The sequence below is a fragment of the Salmo salar genome, chromosome 09, assembly GCF_965601325.2.
Source record: "Salmo salar chromosome 09, fSalSal1, whole genome shotgun sequence".
NCBI lineage: Eukaryota > Metazoa > Chordata > Actinopteri > Salmoniformes > Salmonidae > Salmo > Salmo salar.
The window spans coordinates 94,429,922-94,446,011 of NC_138299.1; positions in this window are offsets into that span (position 1 = coordinate 94,429,922).

Sequence of the window (16,090 nt, forward strand, 5' to 3'; positions counted from 1 at the left end):
CACTAACCTGATGAATTACCACAGTATAATTCTACCTGCTCCTAACAGACACTAAACAGATGAATTTCCACAGTATAATTCTACCTGCTCCTAACAGACACTAACCAGATGAATTACCACAGTATAATTCTACCTGCTCCTAACAGACACTAACCAGATGAATTACCACAGTATAATTCTACCTGCTCCTAACAGACACTAACCAGATGAATTACCACAGTATGCATTACTGTACTATTAAACCAAGGTTTCTTTGGAATTTTACCGTAACTTCAATCTAACTGTCTGCCAGTAAATTACCATAGAAACATGTTACCTTCATCTAACTGTCTGCCAGTAAATTCCCATAAAAACATGTTACCTTCATTCATTCTCATTTCCTCATCTCTTCCTATGGATCTGTCCCCATGGCAGAAGGCCCCAATAGGCAGGTGGATCCTATGCCACGTTGTGAGCGGATGAGGTGAATTTCCTCCATACAATACAAAATGCGTTGAGCATCTTGAGCAGGTTGATAGTTCAACGGGTTTTCTGAGACTATAAAAATGACAAAGAAAACATTTCAATCTGTCTCTGTTTGCTTTGGTTCAAATGTTCAGCTTGGCTACAAGGCAGACTTTCCATGACTCTACAGTACGCAGGGAAATATTGTATGTGGGAACAACGAACATAGTTCTGTTTGGCTCAGTTGGTAGAGAATGGCACATGCAATACCAGGGTTGTGGGTTTGATTCGCACAGGGGACCAGTATGAATTAAGTATGAACATGTTTGCAGGCACTACTGTAAGTCACTCTTCTGTAGAAGAGCATCTGCTAAATGACTAAAATGTAACAGTCATGACCCCTCGCGTTGTCACGACGACTAACTTTTAAGATGTCTATTACGAACGTAATTACGTTTACTGTCCTCTGTTGTGGAGGCCATGCATCTCACTCTCCTCTTGTGGAAGGTTGTTCTCCTGTGTTTTCCTTGGGTAACCATCTTTTGTATCCTAGGAGAATAGGCCGTCATTAAGGTAACCTAACAAAGAAGCAGATTATGCAACTGAGCAGCGAGCCTCTTCAGCCTCCATATCAACTGTTCTCAGGAAGTAACTAAGGTTGAATCAATACACTCGTTAAGGCTCTTCAGTTCATCTCATGTGGAGGGTTCCTTTTGTTCCGTGTCAACCAGAAGGGGAGATAATAAAGCTGGTTCTGGTTTGAATGATGAGGTCATTAGAGGAGATAATAGGGCCTCCTTGGTAACGGTCTGAACAGTGAGATAACACATCACATTTTAAAAAGCTGATATGCAGAGCTATAACTCAGGGCCTAATTCCCCCTCCTCACATCCACCACCGTCACCACTGTCATTTTAGTAGAGGCTAAATTTAACACTCATTCCAGGGCACCCATCTGAGCTCTACCACATCTGAGAGAAAGAGAGAGAGAATGAGAGTGTGTGTGTGCATGTGTGCATGCACGTCTGTGGGTTGGGTAATCTCTACTCCCCTGACAAGACACTGACACTCAGGTCATCTCTGCCACAGACTTAATGGCAACACTGGTCATGCATACTCTGGGCTGTAATGTGTCAGGGAGTAGGGGTTGTGTGAGGACAGTAGGAGTGTGCAGGCTTGTGTGTATGTGCACATTTGAGAGAGAGAGTGTGTGTGTGTGTGTGTGTGTGTGTGTGTGTGTGTGTGTGTGTGTGTGTGTGTGTGTGTGTGTGTGTGTGTGTGTGTGTGTGTGTGTGTGTGTGTGTGTGTGTGTGTGTGTGTGTGTGTGTGTGTGTGTGTGTGTGTGTGTGTGTGTGTGTGTGCGTGTGTGCGTGTGTATGTGTATGTACATGTGTGTCTCTTTGTGTCTGTGTGTGTGTGTGTGGTTGTGAGCACACACTGCACTAAATGTCTCAAAACATTATTGCTCGTGATTTATTTAGTGTTGTCGTGTTTCCATGGAAGATCTATCTTGCAAAGATAGCAAGGGGAGCATCCCAAATAGCACCATATTCCCTATATAGTACACTATGTTTGACCAGAAGCCTATGGGCCCTGGTAGTGTGTTATATAGTGCACAACCTTGTTCCGGTCTGACATTTCCACCATCACGTCCATCTACCTCCCAAAGCATAGTGGACCACCGAGCCACGCGCATCCAGCAGCACTTGGTGCGGTTCAATGTCAGACAGGGTTGGAGGAGAAAAAATAGAGAGGATGCTTTTCACGGTGGTCTACGTTTAACGGAGAGAGAGAAAGAGAGATGTAGAAAGAGATGGAGAGAGAGAAAGAGAGATGGAGAGAGATGGGGAAAGAGATGGAGAGAGAGAAGGAGAGAGAGAGAGAGAGGTAGAGAGAGATGGGAAAGAGATGGAGAGAGAGAAGGAGAGAGAGAGAGGTAGAGAGAAATGGGGAAAGAGATGGGGAAAGAGATGGAGAGAGAGAAGGAGAGAGAGAGAGAGAGAGGGAGCGAAAGAGAGAGAGAGCGATAAAGAGAAAGGGAGATGGAGAGATGGAAAGGGAGAGGTAGGATTTACAGCTGCCAATTACTATGGTTCACAGTGAGGTCATGCGTACCTGCCTGGTTCAGCCCAGCTCCGCCCAGATCTCCCAAGGGGTTTAGATTGTGTGTGTGTGTGTGTGTGTGTGTGTGTGTGTGTGTGTGTGTGTGTGTGTGTGTGTGTGTGTGTGTGTGTGTGTGTGTGTGGGTGTGGGTGTGTGTGTGTGCAGTTGAGGAAAAAATACCCCACTGTTGTACTTGAGTAAAAGTAAAGATACCTTAATGGAAAATGACTCCAGTAAAAGTGAGTCACCCAGTAAAATACTACTTGAGTAAAAGTCAACAAGTATTTGGTTTGAAATATACGGGACTTAACTATAAAAGTACATGTAATTGCTAAAATATGCCTTAAGTATCAAAAATAAAAATATAAATAATTTAAAATTCATTATATTAAGCAAACCAGACAGCACCATTTAAAAAAAATGGTTTTTTTTACAAATAGCCAGAGGCACATTCAAACACCCAGACATAATTTACAAGCGAAACATTTGTGTTTAGTGAGTCCACCAGATCAGAGGCAGTAGAGATGACCAGGGATGTTCTCTGTTTAGTGAGTCCACCAGATCAGAGGCAGTAGAGATGACTGGGGATGTTCTCTGTTTAGTGAGTCCACCAGATCAGAGGCAGTAGAGATGACTGGGGATGTTCTCTGTTTAGTGAGTCCACCAGATCAGAGGCAGTAGAGATGACTGGGGATGTTTTCTTGATAAGTTGTGAATTGGACATTTTCCTGTCCTGCTCAGCATTCAAAATGTAACGAGTACTTTTGGGTGTCAGGAAAAATGTATTGAGTAAAAAGTACATCCATTTCTTTAGGAACGTAGTGAACTAAAAGTAAAAGTTGTACAAAAATATAAATAGTAAAGTAAAGTACAGATACTAAAAAAACCCCACTTAAGTACTACTTCAATGTATTTTTACTTAAGTACTTTACACCACTGTGTGTGTGTGTGTGTGCCTACATGTGCCTGCATGTGCCTGTGTATGTGTCTGTGGGCATCCGTGTATCTGTGTGTGTGTGTGTGTGTGTGTGTGTGTGTGTGTGTGTGTGTGTGTGTGTGTGTGTGTGTGTGTGTGTGTGTGTGTGTGTGTGTCCAGCTCACCCCAGCAGCATCAGTGTATTGCTGAACCTGTCAAGCCGGGGGAAAAGTTCAATGGGCCGTGAAAACATGTCTGTAGCAGATAGCAATGTGCTGATGGGGAACTCAACTCATCCTGGACATAATGACTTTGTCATGATGATCCTGTATTACATAAAGAGTTTCAATAAGCTGTATGGGTGTTGGGAAATCTAATCTGTTTCAAATAACTTACCAGGCCAAACGAAGGTCAAAGTTTGTATGTAATACCGATGCAGTTAGACACAATACAAAATGACTGTACAATAAAGTACGATTATAGGTAAGCTATATGTTGGGAAGTTTGTGTTGGGTTAGAAAGAACTGCTCTACTGGTTCCTACAGTTAAAGTGATATGAAGGACTAACTTGGTCTTCTGATACAGTTGGAAACCATTTTTTGAGTGAAGACTAGTATCTTTCCTTAACTGACAGTGAAACAGAATGTCTCCAGTACCAAGATATACGTTATTAAACCTGTCTTGTTTTATCATGAACCGACAGCAGCAGTCTCTTTGATTGAAAGGTGCATTAAATCTCTCGGGGCACTAAAATTACCTAAAAAAAAAATGTATGTTTACATAACTTATTTTATTGATTTCCCACCATTTCAGAAGTCAGAAGACAGCCAACCAGACCGACAGGAGGACCATGTCAACGTCCTCTGTCGAAAAAAACCCTCTAGTGGTCGGCTGCGTCATTACATCCATTTATATCACGTCACTGCAACGTTACGTCAGGGGCGGTTCCTTAGAAAACATTTATCCAGCATGACTGCTTCACGGAACAGACATGGCAAAGTAATCCCTGGATTTGTCTCGAGCATGCAGATCTAAATACATAACTTGCATAGCTCTACGATAAAGAATGCGACCTACACACTTCCTTAAACCTAAAATAAGTAAAGAAGTAATTTTCTGTGGAAGTCAAACATTTGTTTTACATCAGAGGCAGAAACATTGCATATTTTCAGAACAAAAAAATGGAGCCCATTACAAAGCCCTTCTCCTCTTGTCTATAGGAGGAATATCTGTTGATGGTCACAAATGGAACAGATTTTGACTATCACTAATCAAATCAAATGTATTTATATAGCCCTTCTTACATCAGCTGATATCTCAAAGTGCTGTACAGAAACCCAGCCTAAAACCCCAAACAGCAAGCAATGCTTGCAACTAATGCCATGATATGTTTGGTAAAGTAAATAAGAAGGTGAAATAGTTTGGGTAGATGTTCCTAAATCAGAGTATAACTATATATGGACATATTATAAAGTATGAAAAGGTTTATTCATTCACCTTTTTTTCCCCATCAAATCATCATAGTTGTATATGTTTTAATACATTTTATAGTGTACTAGATCTTATGGGTGTTTACTCAGACATGAATAAACAAATCCAGGTGAAAGCCAAAGGTCATAGCTTTAGGAGGGGAACCACTACTACATTAATACATTAATAATAAAATATTCCCCTCTGGCTAGATTGATGAGTAAAACCATAGTGAAACAGTGTAAAACGTCTGTCAACTTCAACTCTGAGCAGTCAACCAGTGGTCCTCATCAGCCGGCCGCAAGCTTCAAACACAACGTGACGGGGACAAAAATACTCCTGTATCTGATTATACTGACTGACACGTGGGAGTGTGTGTGTGTGTGTGTGTGTGTGTGTGTGTGTGTGTGTGTGTGTGTGTGTGTGTGTGTGTGACTGTGGGCTGTTAACAATGTAAAGGCCTCTGGGTTGAAACCTGACTATGGGAGCATTACAATAAGCCATAACAGTGTGGTCAAAGACAAAGACACTGCAGCACAGAAAGCATCAATATTTAACAGGGATGGTTTTCAGTCTCCTAGCTGGAGGATCCCACTGAATGGCACCCTATTCCCTTTAAAGTGCACTACTTTCTAGCCAAACAGGGTGCACTATAAAGGGAACAGGGAGTCATGTAGGATACAGCTAGAGAGAAGTGGTACCCAGAGGGTGAATTATATGACTTTACCTCACTTTTCTGCTCTGATAGTTTATTCACATCTTCTCTCCAGTGGTGGACTGGCATCACAATGAGAGACAGGAGGTTGTCCTGATTAGGAAAACCTCTGTGCCCCAGATAGAGGCTACAACTAAGAGTAGAGGCTTGAATTCAATCGAAAGCGAACTGTCTGCAATGTAACTTTGAAAGGCAATTTCTCTTAAACAAGCGGAGGGGGGTGGCCTTTTATATTCCCACAGTAACATGCCATTGGGTTTCAGCTGCATGCTGGTTACAGAGAGAGAGGACCTTTATGAAAGCAAGGTCACACCATCATTATTCATTGGTTGTCTCTCTGGAAGTGTCCCAAATGGCACCCTACTTCCTATATAGTGCACTACTTTTGACAAGAGCCCCCCTATGGTGTGAGACAAAGCCCTCAGTAATACACTACGTGGACAAAAGTATGTTTACACCTTTTCAAATGAGTGGATTCGGCTAATTCAGTCACACCCGTTGCTGACAGGTGTATAAAATTGAGCACACAGCCATGCAATCTCCATAGACGGGGCAGCAAGTAGCCTAGTGGTTAGAGCATTGCACTACTATCCGAAAGGTTGCAAGACCGAATCCCCGAGCTGAGAAGGTAAAAACCTGTCGTTCTGCCTCTGAACAAGGCAGTTAACCTGTTATGGATAGGGGGCAGTATTTTCACGGACGGATAAAAAACGTACTCGATTTAATCTGTTTATTACTCCTGCCCAGAAACTAGAATATGCATATATATGCATATGATTTGGATAGAAAATACCCTAAAGTTTCTAAAACTGTTTGAATGGTGTCTGTGAGTATAACAGAACTCATATGGCAGGCCAAAACCTGAGAAGATTCCAAACAGGAACTGCCCTCTCTGACCATTTCTTGGCCTTCTTTAGCCTCTTTATTGAAAACAGAGGATCTCTGCTGTAACGTGACACTTTCTAAGGCTCCCATAGGCTCTCAGAAGGCGCCAGAACGTTGAATGATGACTCTGCAGTCCCTGGCTGAAAAACAGTAGCTCATTTGGATAGTGGTCGATCTGAGAACAATGAGATGGGCGCGCGCCTGCACGTGAAGAGTCCATTTGACATTTTCAGTCTTTGAACGAAAACGACGTCTCCCGGTCGGAATATTATCGCTATTTTCCGAGAAAAATCGCATAAAAATTGATTTTAAACAGCGTTTGACATGCTTCGAAGTATGGTAATGGAATATTTTGAAATTTTTTGTCACGATATAATTCTCTCTTTCTCTTTCTTTCTTTCTCTCTCTCGGGAGCCCTAGGACCATGCCTCAGGACTACCTGGCTTGATGACTCCTTGCTGTCCCCAGTTCACCTGGCCGTGCTGCTGCTCCAGTTCCAACTGCTCTGCCTGAAGCTATGGAACCCTGACCTGTTCGCCGGACGTGCTACCTGTCCCAGACCTGCTGTCCCAGACCTGCTGGAACCCTGACCTATTCACTGGATGTGCTACCTGTCCCAGACCTGCTGTTTTCAACTCTCTAGAGACAGCAGGAGCGGTAGAGATACTCTCAAAGATCGGCTATGAAAAAGCCAACTGACACTTACTCTTGTGTTACTGACTTGTTGCACCCTCGACAACTACTATGATTATTATTATTTGACCATGCTGGTCATTTATGAACATTTGAACATCTAGGCCATGTGCTGTTATAATCTCCACCCGGCACAGCCAGAAGAGGACTGGCCACCCCTCATAGCCTGGTTCCTCTCTAGGTTTTTTCCTAGGTTTTGGCCTTTCTAGGGAGTTTTTCCTAGCCACCATGCTTCTACACCTGCATTGCTTGCTGTTTGGGGTTTTAGGCTGGGTTTCTGTAGAGCACTTTGAGATATCAGCTGATGTAAGAAGGGCTATATCAATAAATTTGATTTGATTTGAGTAGTACACAGCGTTGTATGAGATCTTCAGTTTCTTGGCAATTTCTCGCATGGAACAGCATTCATTTCTCAGAACAAGAATAGAGTGACGTGTTTCAGAAGAAAGTTTTGAGCCTGCAATCGAACCCACAAATGCTGATGCTCCAGATATTCAACTAGTCTAAAGAAGGCCAGTTTTATTGCTTCTTTAATCAGTACAAGTTTTCAGCTGTGCTAACATAATTGCAAATTGTTTTCTAATGATCAATTAGCCTTTTAAAATGATAAACTTGGATTAGCTAACACAACGTGCCATTGGAACACAGGAGTGATGGTTGCTGATAATGGGCCTCTGTACGCCTAAGGACATTTCTAAATGACCCCAAACTTTTGAAGGGTAGTGTGTGTGTGTGTGTGTGTGTGTGTGTGTGTGTGTGTGTGTACTCTCATTCCTACATGTTTGTGTGTATCACTGTATGTGTATGTGTGTATCTTTGCGTGTACATGTGTGTGTACATCCCTGCAAGTATGTGTGTCCCTGCATGTGTGTGTGTGTGTGTGTATGTGTGCACTCTCATTCCTACATGTTTGTGTGTATCACTGTGTGTGTGTGGTGTGTGTGTGTGTGTGTGTGTGTGTGTGTGTGTGTGTGTGTGTGTGTGTGTGTGTGTGTGCGCGCACACATGAGTGAATTCGTGCGTGTGTGTGCGCCTCTCCAGTCGACCTGCATTGATTCTACAGAAGTCATGCTCAGTCACCACCTGAAGAGAGAATCAGACAGGAAGTACTGTGATAGTTATAAATCTCCCATATGACTATGAAACGGTGTCTTCATTACCATAAAAGCCATTTCACTCACCTCACTAATATTTTGCATATTCTGCACATGACGAGTCTGCCCAACAAATTCGGTCATATTTTGGTTGCATCTAAAATGACAGCCTATTCAATATATAGTTCCCTATGTTGACCAGAGCCTGTGTTGACCAGAGCCTGTGTTGACCAGAGCCTGTGTTGACCAGAGCCTGTGTTGACCAGAGCTTGTGTTGACCAGAGCCTATGTTGATCAGAGCCTGTGTTGACCAGAGCCTGTGTTGATCAGAGCCTGTGTTGACCAGAGCCTGTGTTGACCAGAGCCTGTGTTGACCAGAGCCTGTGTTGATCAGAGCCTGTGTTGATCAGAGCCTGTGTTGACCAGAGCCTGTGTTGACCAGAGCCTGTGTTGACCAGAGCCTGTGTTGATCAGAGCCTGTGTTGACCAGAGCCTGTGTTGACCAGAGCCTATGTTGACCAGAGCCTGTGGTGACCAGAGCCTGTGTTGACCAGAGCCTATGTTAATGAAATGGACCACATCTAAATGTTAGGGCTTCCTGTCATAGCACAGGAAGTAGTAAGGAGAAAAGGGGAACACTGCAAATTGGCAGAATGGCCAAGGATGTGGAGTAATGAAAAGAGAGAGAGAGGTAAATAGGGAAAGAGCAAAGAGAGAGAGAGAAATAGGGAAATGGAGGGAAGAGAAAAGAGAGAGCGAGAGAGAAAAGAGAGAGAAATAGGGAAAGTATTAGGAATCAAGGTAAGACAGACTGTGTGAAGTAACAATGTTTATTGTAACCACAGGGGCAGGCAAACGACAGGTCAAGGCAGACAGAGGTCGATAATCCAGAGTAGAGGCCAAGGTACAGGACGGCAGGCAGGCAGGCAGGCTCAGGTCAGGCAGAGGTTGATTATCCAGAGTAGAGGCCAAGGTATGGGACGGCAGGCAGTCTCAGGTCAGGCAGAGGTCGGTAATCCAGAGATGGAGCAAAAGTACAGGGCGGTAGGCTCAGGGTCAGAAACAGTTGGCAGGTGGGCGGGTACAGGGTCAGGACAGGGAAAGGTCAAAAACCAGAAGGATGAGAAAAAGAGAGACTAGGGAAAACCAGGAGCTGAGACAAACCGCTGGTAAGCTTGAACAAACAAGATGAACTGGCAACAGACAGACAGATTACACAGGTATAAAGACACAGGGGATAATGAGGAAGATGGGCAACAACTGGAGGGGGGTGGAGACAAGCACAAGGACAGGTGAAACAGATCAGGGCGTGACAGAAAGAGAGGTAAAAATTGGCAACAAGCAAACAGACTTCTTCTCTCAGGGACGTGGAGTGAAAGAGGGCTGCTCAGTAAGTCCAACACTATTTAACATCAACATGAATGAATGACCCTCCCACTAAGGAGGGTCTGCTGTACGCAGATGACCTGGTGCGACTGTCTCCCAGTAAGGAGGAGTTACAGCAGCACCTAGATCATCTGCACAGGTTCAGTCAGACCTGGGCCCTGACAGTACATCTCAGTAAGACAAAAATAATGGTGTTCCATAAAAGGTCCAGTTCCCAGGACCACGAATACAAATTCCATCTGGACACCGTTGCCCTAGAGCACACAAAAAACTATACATACCTCGGCCTAAACATCAGCGCCACAGGTAGTAACTTCCACAAAGCTGTGAACTATCTGAGAGACAAGGCAAGAAGGGCCTTATATGCCATCAAAAGGAACATAAAATTGGACATACCAATTAGGATCTGGCAAAAAAATTGTTGAATCAGCTATAGAACCAATTGCCCTTTATGCTTGTGAGGTCCTGGGTCCGCTCACCAACCAAGAATTCACAAAATGGGACAAACACCAAATTGAGACTCTGCTTGATGAATTCTGCAAAAATATCCTCAGTGTACAACGTACAACACCAAATAACGCATGCAGAGCAGAATTAGGCTGATACCCGCTAATTTTCAAAATCCAGAAAAGAGACATTAAATTCTACAACCACCTAAAAGGAATCGATTCCCAAACATTCCATAACTAAGCCATCACCTACAGAGAGATGAACCTTTATTTTATTTATTTATTTAATTTATTTATTTATTTTATTTCACCTCTATTTAACCAGGTAGGCAAGTTGAGAACAAGTTCTCATTTACAATTGCGACCTGGCCAAGATAAAGCAAAGCTGGAGAAGAGTCCCCTAAGCAAGCTGGTCCTGGGCTCTGTTCACAAACACAAACACACCCCACAGAGAGAGAGAGAAGCAGAGAGCGATAGAGAGATAGAGAGAGAGAGGGGCAGAGAGAGAGGGGCAGAGAGAGAGAGGCAGAGAGAGAGGCAGTGAGAGAGAGAGGCAGAGAGAGAGAGAGGCAGGTAGAGAGAGAGAGAGGCAGAGAGAGAGAGGCAGAGAGAGAGAGAGAGAGAGAGAGAGAGAGAGAGAGGCAGGCAGACAGAGAGAGAGGCAGAGAGAGAGAGGCAGAGACAGAGAGAGATCAAAAAATGAGAACACGTTTTAAATGCCATGCCACTCTGAATGCAGACAGGGAGTACAACCAGAGGTTATATGCAGAGGAAGGTGGACAGGGACAGGAAATAGATTTCAGAAACTGTGTCCCAAATGGCACCCTATTCCCTATACAGAACCCTAGGGGCCCAGGACCAAAGTAGTGCACTGTAAATTAAATAGGGCTCCATTTGGGATACATTCAGAGCTTCTTCTGATCTACAGGAGTTCACAGAACCACAGAGACATACCTGCTATATGCTGATTGAGTCAGGGCCTGATGCAGTATGTGCACACACACACACACACACACACACACACACACACACACACACACACACACACACACACACACACACAGTATATTTATACAAACAAGCCCGCACGCACACTAACACACACACACACACACACACACACACACACACACACACACACACACACACACACACACACACACACACACACACACACACACATACTGTATATTTATACAAACAAGCACGCACGCACGCTAACACACACACACACACACACACACACACACACACACACACACACACACACACACACACATACTGTATATTTATACAAACAAGCACGCACGCACGCTCCCCACACACACACACACACACACACACACACACACACACACACACACACACACCACACACACACACACACACACACACACACACACACACACACACACACACACACCACGGTATATTTATACAAACAAGCCCGCACGCACACTAACACACACACACACACACACACACACACACACACACACACACACACACACATACTGTATATTTATACAAACAAGCACACACGCACGCTAACACACACACACACACACACACACACACATACATGTAACAAGAGCTTTGGCAGTCCCACAATGCCTCAATGTCTGTCTTTGACTACCAGGATTGACGTTGCTGAAGCCGTGATGCCTGGGCCAAAGCATTTCATTAAAATATCCAGAACGTATGACATCCATGTGGGCTAAAAGCCCCCTGGGGAGAAGAAAGAGAGGGTTATGACTGTGAAGGATGGATGGAGAAAGGAGGGGGAGAAGAAAGAGGGTTATGACTGTGAAGGATGGATGGAGAAAGGAGGGGGAGAAGAAAGAGGGTTATGACTGTGAAGGATGGATGGAGAAAGGAGGGGGAGAAGAAAGAGGGTTATGACTGTGAAGGATGGATGGAGAAAGGAGGGGGAGAAGAAAGAGGGTTATGACTGTGAAGGATGGATGGAGAAAGGAGGGGGAGAAGAAAGAGGGTTATGACTGTGAAGGATGGATGTAGAAAGGAGAGGGAGAAGAAAGAGGGTTATGACTGTGAAGGATGGATGGAGAAAGGAGGGGGAGAAGAAAGAGGGTTATGACTGTGAAGGATGGATGGAGAAAGGAGGGGGAGAAGAAAGAGGGTTATGACTGTGAAGGATGGATGGAGAAAGGAGGGGGAGAAGAAAGAGGGTTATGACTGTGAAGGATGGATGTAGAAAGGAGAGGGAGAAGAAAGAGGGTTATGACTGTGAAGGATAGATGGAAAAAGGAGGGGGAGAAGAAAGAGAGGGTTATGACTGTGAAGGATGGATGGAGAAAGGAGGGGGAGAAGAAAGAGAGGGTTATGACTGTGAAGGATGGATGGAGAAAGGAGGGGGAGAAGGGAGAGGAGGGAGATGTGTACAGTAGGTTTATAAATAGATACATTTTAGTTACAACAGAAATCCTGGGGATGTTCTGGATATGGTAGGGGTGTATACCATTGCCATAACATTCCATCAACATCAAAATAACATACATGTTACATTTGATTTATTCTGGTGAAAGATATATTGTATATTCAGCATAACTTTAACCCTGCATGCCAGGGATGGAGTCTGGAGAGAACTGGAACTCCCACAACTGTGTTACATTCTGATTCCAGAACATTCCAAGCAGGAGAACGTACACTAAAATTATCATGACCTCCATCAGCCTGGTTAGATCCCAAGACAACTACTCAGACAACAGTCCAACCTCACACTCTGAGTAGCAGACTGAAACAGAGAAGACAAAATAAGAAAATTAGGTCCTCTCCACTACACACACGCCTCACGTAAGCACACACACACACACACACACACACACACACACACACACACACACACACACACACACACGCACACACACGCACACACACGCACACACACGCACACACACGCACACACACACACACACACACACACACACACACACACACACACACACACACACACACACACACACATCTAACGGTGAGTTAATCTTCTCCAACAGTTATCTTGAAGCAAACTAAATAATATTTCAGAAAGCATCAGTCAGTCCTTTGAATTGCTAACCGTTTGGGATGACTGCGTAAGAACATCTCCTAAGAGCACGTCTCAGATGTATTTTGAAACGTTAAACTAGAAAGGAGAAAAAGAGCAATGCAATAGAAGTGATTTTTACATCCTGTAGCTACTCAGACCACATTGGCTTCATCATAATTCAATTTGAATAATAATTCATAATAACCACAAAGGAGCAATCCAAGAAATTATTCCATGACAGACATGTCACTTAGTACAGGAAGTGTTTGGTTGTCTGGGAGTTAAAAAGACATTGCAGGTGTCTGGGAGATAAATAGACATTGCAGGTGTCTGAACAGATAAGAAGACCCTGCAGAGGCATTCACAGGCCATTGATGCAGCTCCAGCTTCACATGAGTAGGTTTGATAATATTTTGTAGTAGGAGGTGATGGGGAGGAGAGGAGAGGTGGTGGGGAGGAGAGGAGAGGAGAGGAGAGGCTCAGCAGCTAAGTGGTAGGCCACACAAGCTCACAGAACAGGACCACCGAGTGCTGAAGAGGGTTGCGTGTAAAAATGGTCTGTCCTCGATTGCAACACTCACTACCGAGTTCCAAACTGCCTCCTCTGGAAGTAACATCAGCACAAGAACTGATCCTCTGGAAGTAACGGCAGCACAAGAACTGATCCTCTGGAAGTAACGTCAGCACAAGAACTGATCCTCTGGAAGTAACGTCAGCACAAGAACTGATCCTCTGGAAGTAACGTCAGCACAAGAACTGATCCTCTGGAAGTAACGTCAGCACAAGAACGGATCCTCTGGAAGTAACGTCAGCACAAGAACTGATCCTCTGGAAATAACGGGGGCAACTCCATATTAATGCCCATGATTTTGGAATGAGATGTTCAACAAGCAGGTGTTGGGAAGACAGTAGGGTGTTATGCAGAAATAGATGTTGGTAGGAAAAGGCTAGGTCTGTTTGTGCACATGGAGGGCAGTGTTTACTATAGGTTAATGAGGTTATCCAAATGTGATGTGACTAAAATTAAAGGACATTTAGTGGACCAAAATGGCTCACTATTTTCATCAATAACTAAGTCCAAATTATTATTCAAGCGACAGAAATGTGACTAATCTGATTATGGCTGCCTGATGCTCAGCTTCAAAGTTATGCACAAAGAGTAAAACGCTTGAAAGTAACTGTAATGTAATGTAATATGCCGGGTGTCAGGAAGCAGGCGCAGAAGGTAAGTTTAATAATGGATCAGTGCAGATGAACAAAACATGAGAGAAAACAATACTACCCAAATGACTGGTGTCAACTGAGGGCTAAATAAAGGGGGAGTAATCACAGAGAAAATGGAGACCAGGTGTGTGTAACGATGACCAGGTGTGTGTAATGATGGGGAGCAGGTGTGTGTAATGATGACCAGGCATGTGTAATGATGAGGAGCAGGTGTGTGTAATGATGGGGAGCAGGTGTGTGTAATGATGGGGAGCAGGTGAGTGTAATGATGGGGACCAGGTGTGTGTAATGATGGGGAGCAGGTGTGTGTAATGATGGGGAGCAGGTGTGTGTAATGATGGGGAGCAGGTGTAGCGTAATGATGGTTGCCAGGACCAGTGGTTAGTAGACCGGTGACGTTGAGCGCTGGGGGGAGGGAGAGGGAGAGGGAATGGGAGAGGGAGAGGTAGAGGGAGTAGAAGTAGGAGAGGGAGAGGTAGAGGGAGTAGTAGTAGGAGAGGGAGAAGTAGAAGTAGAGGGAGAGGGAGAGGGAGAGGGAGTATGAGTAGGAGTAGTAGTAGGAGTGGGAGTAGGAGTAGGAGTAGGAGAGGGAGAGGGAGAGGGAGAGGGAGTAGTAGTAGGAGAGGGAGAGGGAGAGGGAGAGGGAGTAGTAGTAGGAGATGGAGAGGTAGAGGGAGTAGTCGTAGGAGATGGAGAGGTAGAGGGAGTAGTAGTAGGAGAGGGAGAGGTAGAGGGAGTAGTAGGAGAGGGAGAGGGAGTAGTAGGAGAGGGAGAGGGAGTAGTAGGAGAGGGAGAGGTAGAGGGAGTAGTAGGAGAGGGGGAGGTAGAGGGAGTAGTAGGAGAGGGGGAGGGAGTAGTAGTAGGAGAGGGAGAGGTAGAGGGAGTAGTAGGAGAGGGGGAGGTAGAGGGAGTAGTAGGAGAGGGGGAGGGAGTAGTAGTAGGAGAGGGAGAGGTAGAGGGAGTAGTAGGAGAGGGAGAGGTAGAGGGAGTAGTAGGAGAGGGGGAGGGAGTAGTAGTAGGAGAGGGAGAGGTAGAGGGAGTAGTAGGAGAGGGAGAGGGAAGTAGTAGTAGGAGAGGGAGGGAGTAGTAGGAGAGGGGGAGGGAGTAGTAGGAGAGGGAGAGGGAGTAGTAGTAGGAGAGGGGGAGGGAGTAGTAGGAGAGGGGGAGGGAGTAGTAGTAGGAGAGGGAGAGGTAGAGGGAGTAGTAGGAGAGGGAGAGGTAGAGGGAGTAGTAGGAGATGGAGAGGTAGAGGGAGTAGTAGGAGAGGGAGAGGGAGTAGTAGTAGGAGAGGGAGAGGTAGAGGGAGTAGTAGGAGAGGGAGAGGGAGTAGTAGTAGGAGATGGAGAGGTAGAGGGAGTAGTAGGAGAGGGAGAGGGAGTAGTCGTAGGAGATGGAGAGGTAGAGGGAGTAGTAGGAGATGGAGAGGTAGAGGGAGTAGTAGGAGAGGGAGAGGGAGTAGTAGTAGGAGAGGGAGAGGTAGAGGGAGTAGTAGGAGAGGGAGAGGTAGAGGGAGTAGTAGGAGAGGTAGAGGGAGTAGTAGTAGGAGAGGGAGAGGTAGAGGGAGGGCATGACAGTGAGCACTGATTCAATGTTTATTTTTATATTATTATTATTTTATAGTATTCTGCGTTGTTGGGAAGGACCTGTAAGTAAGCATTTCACTGT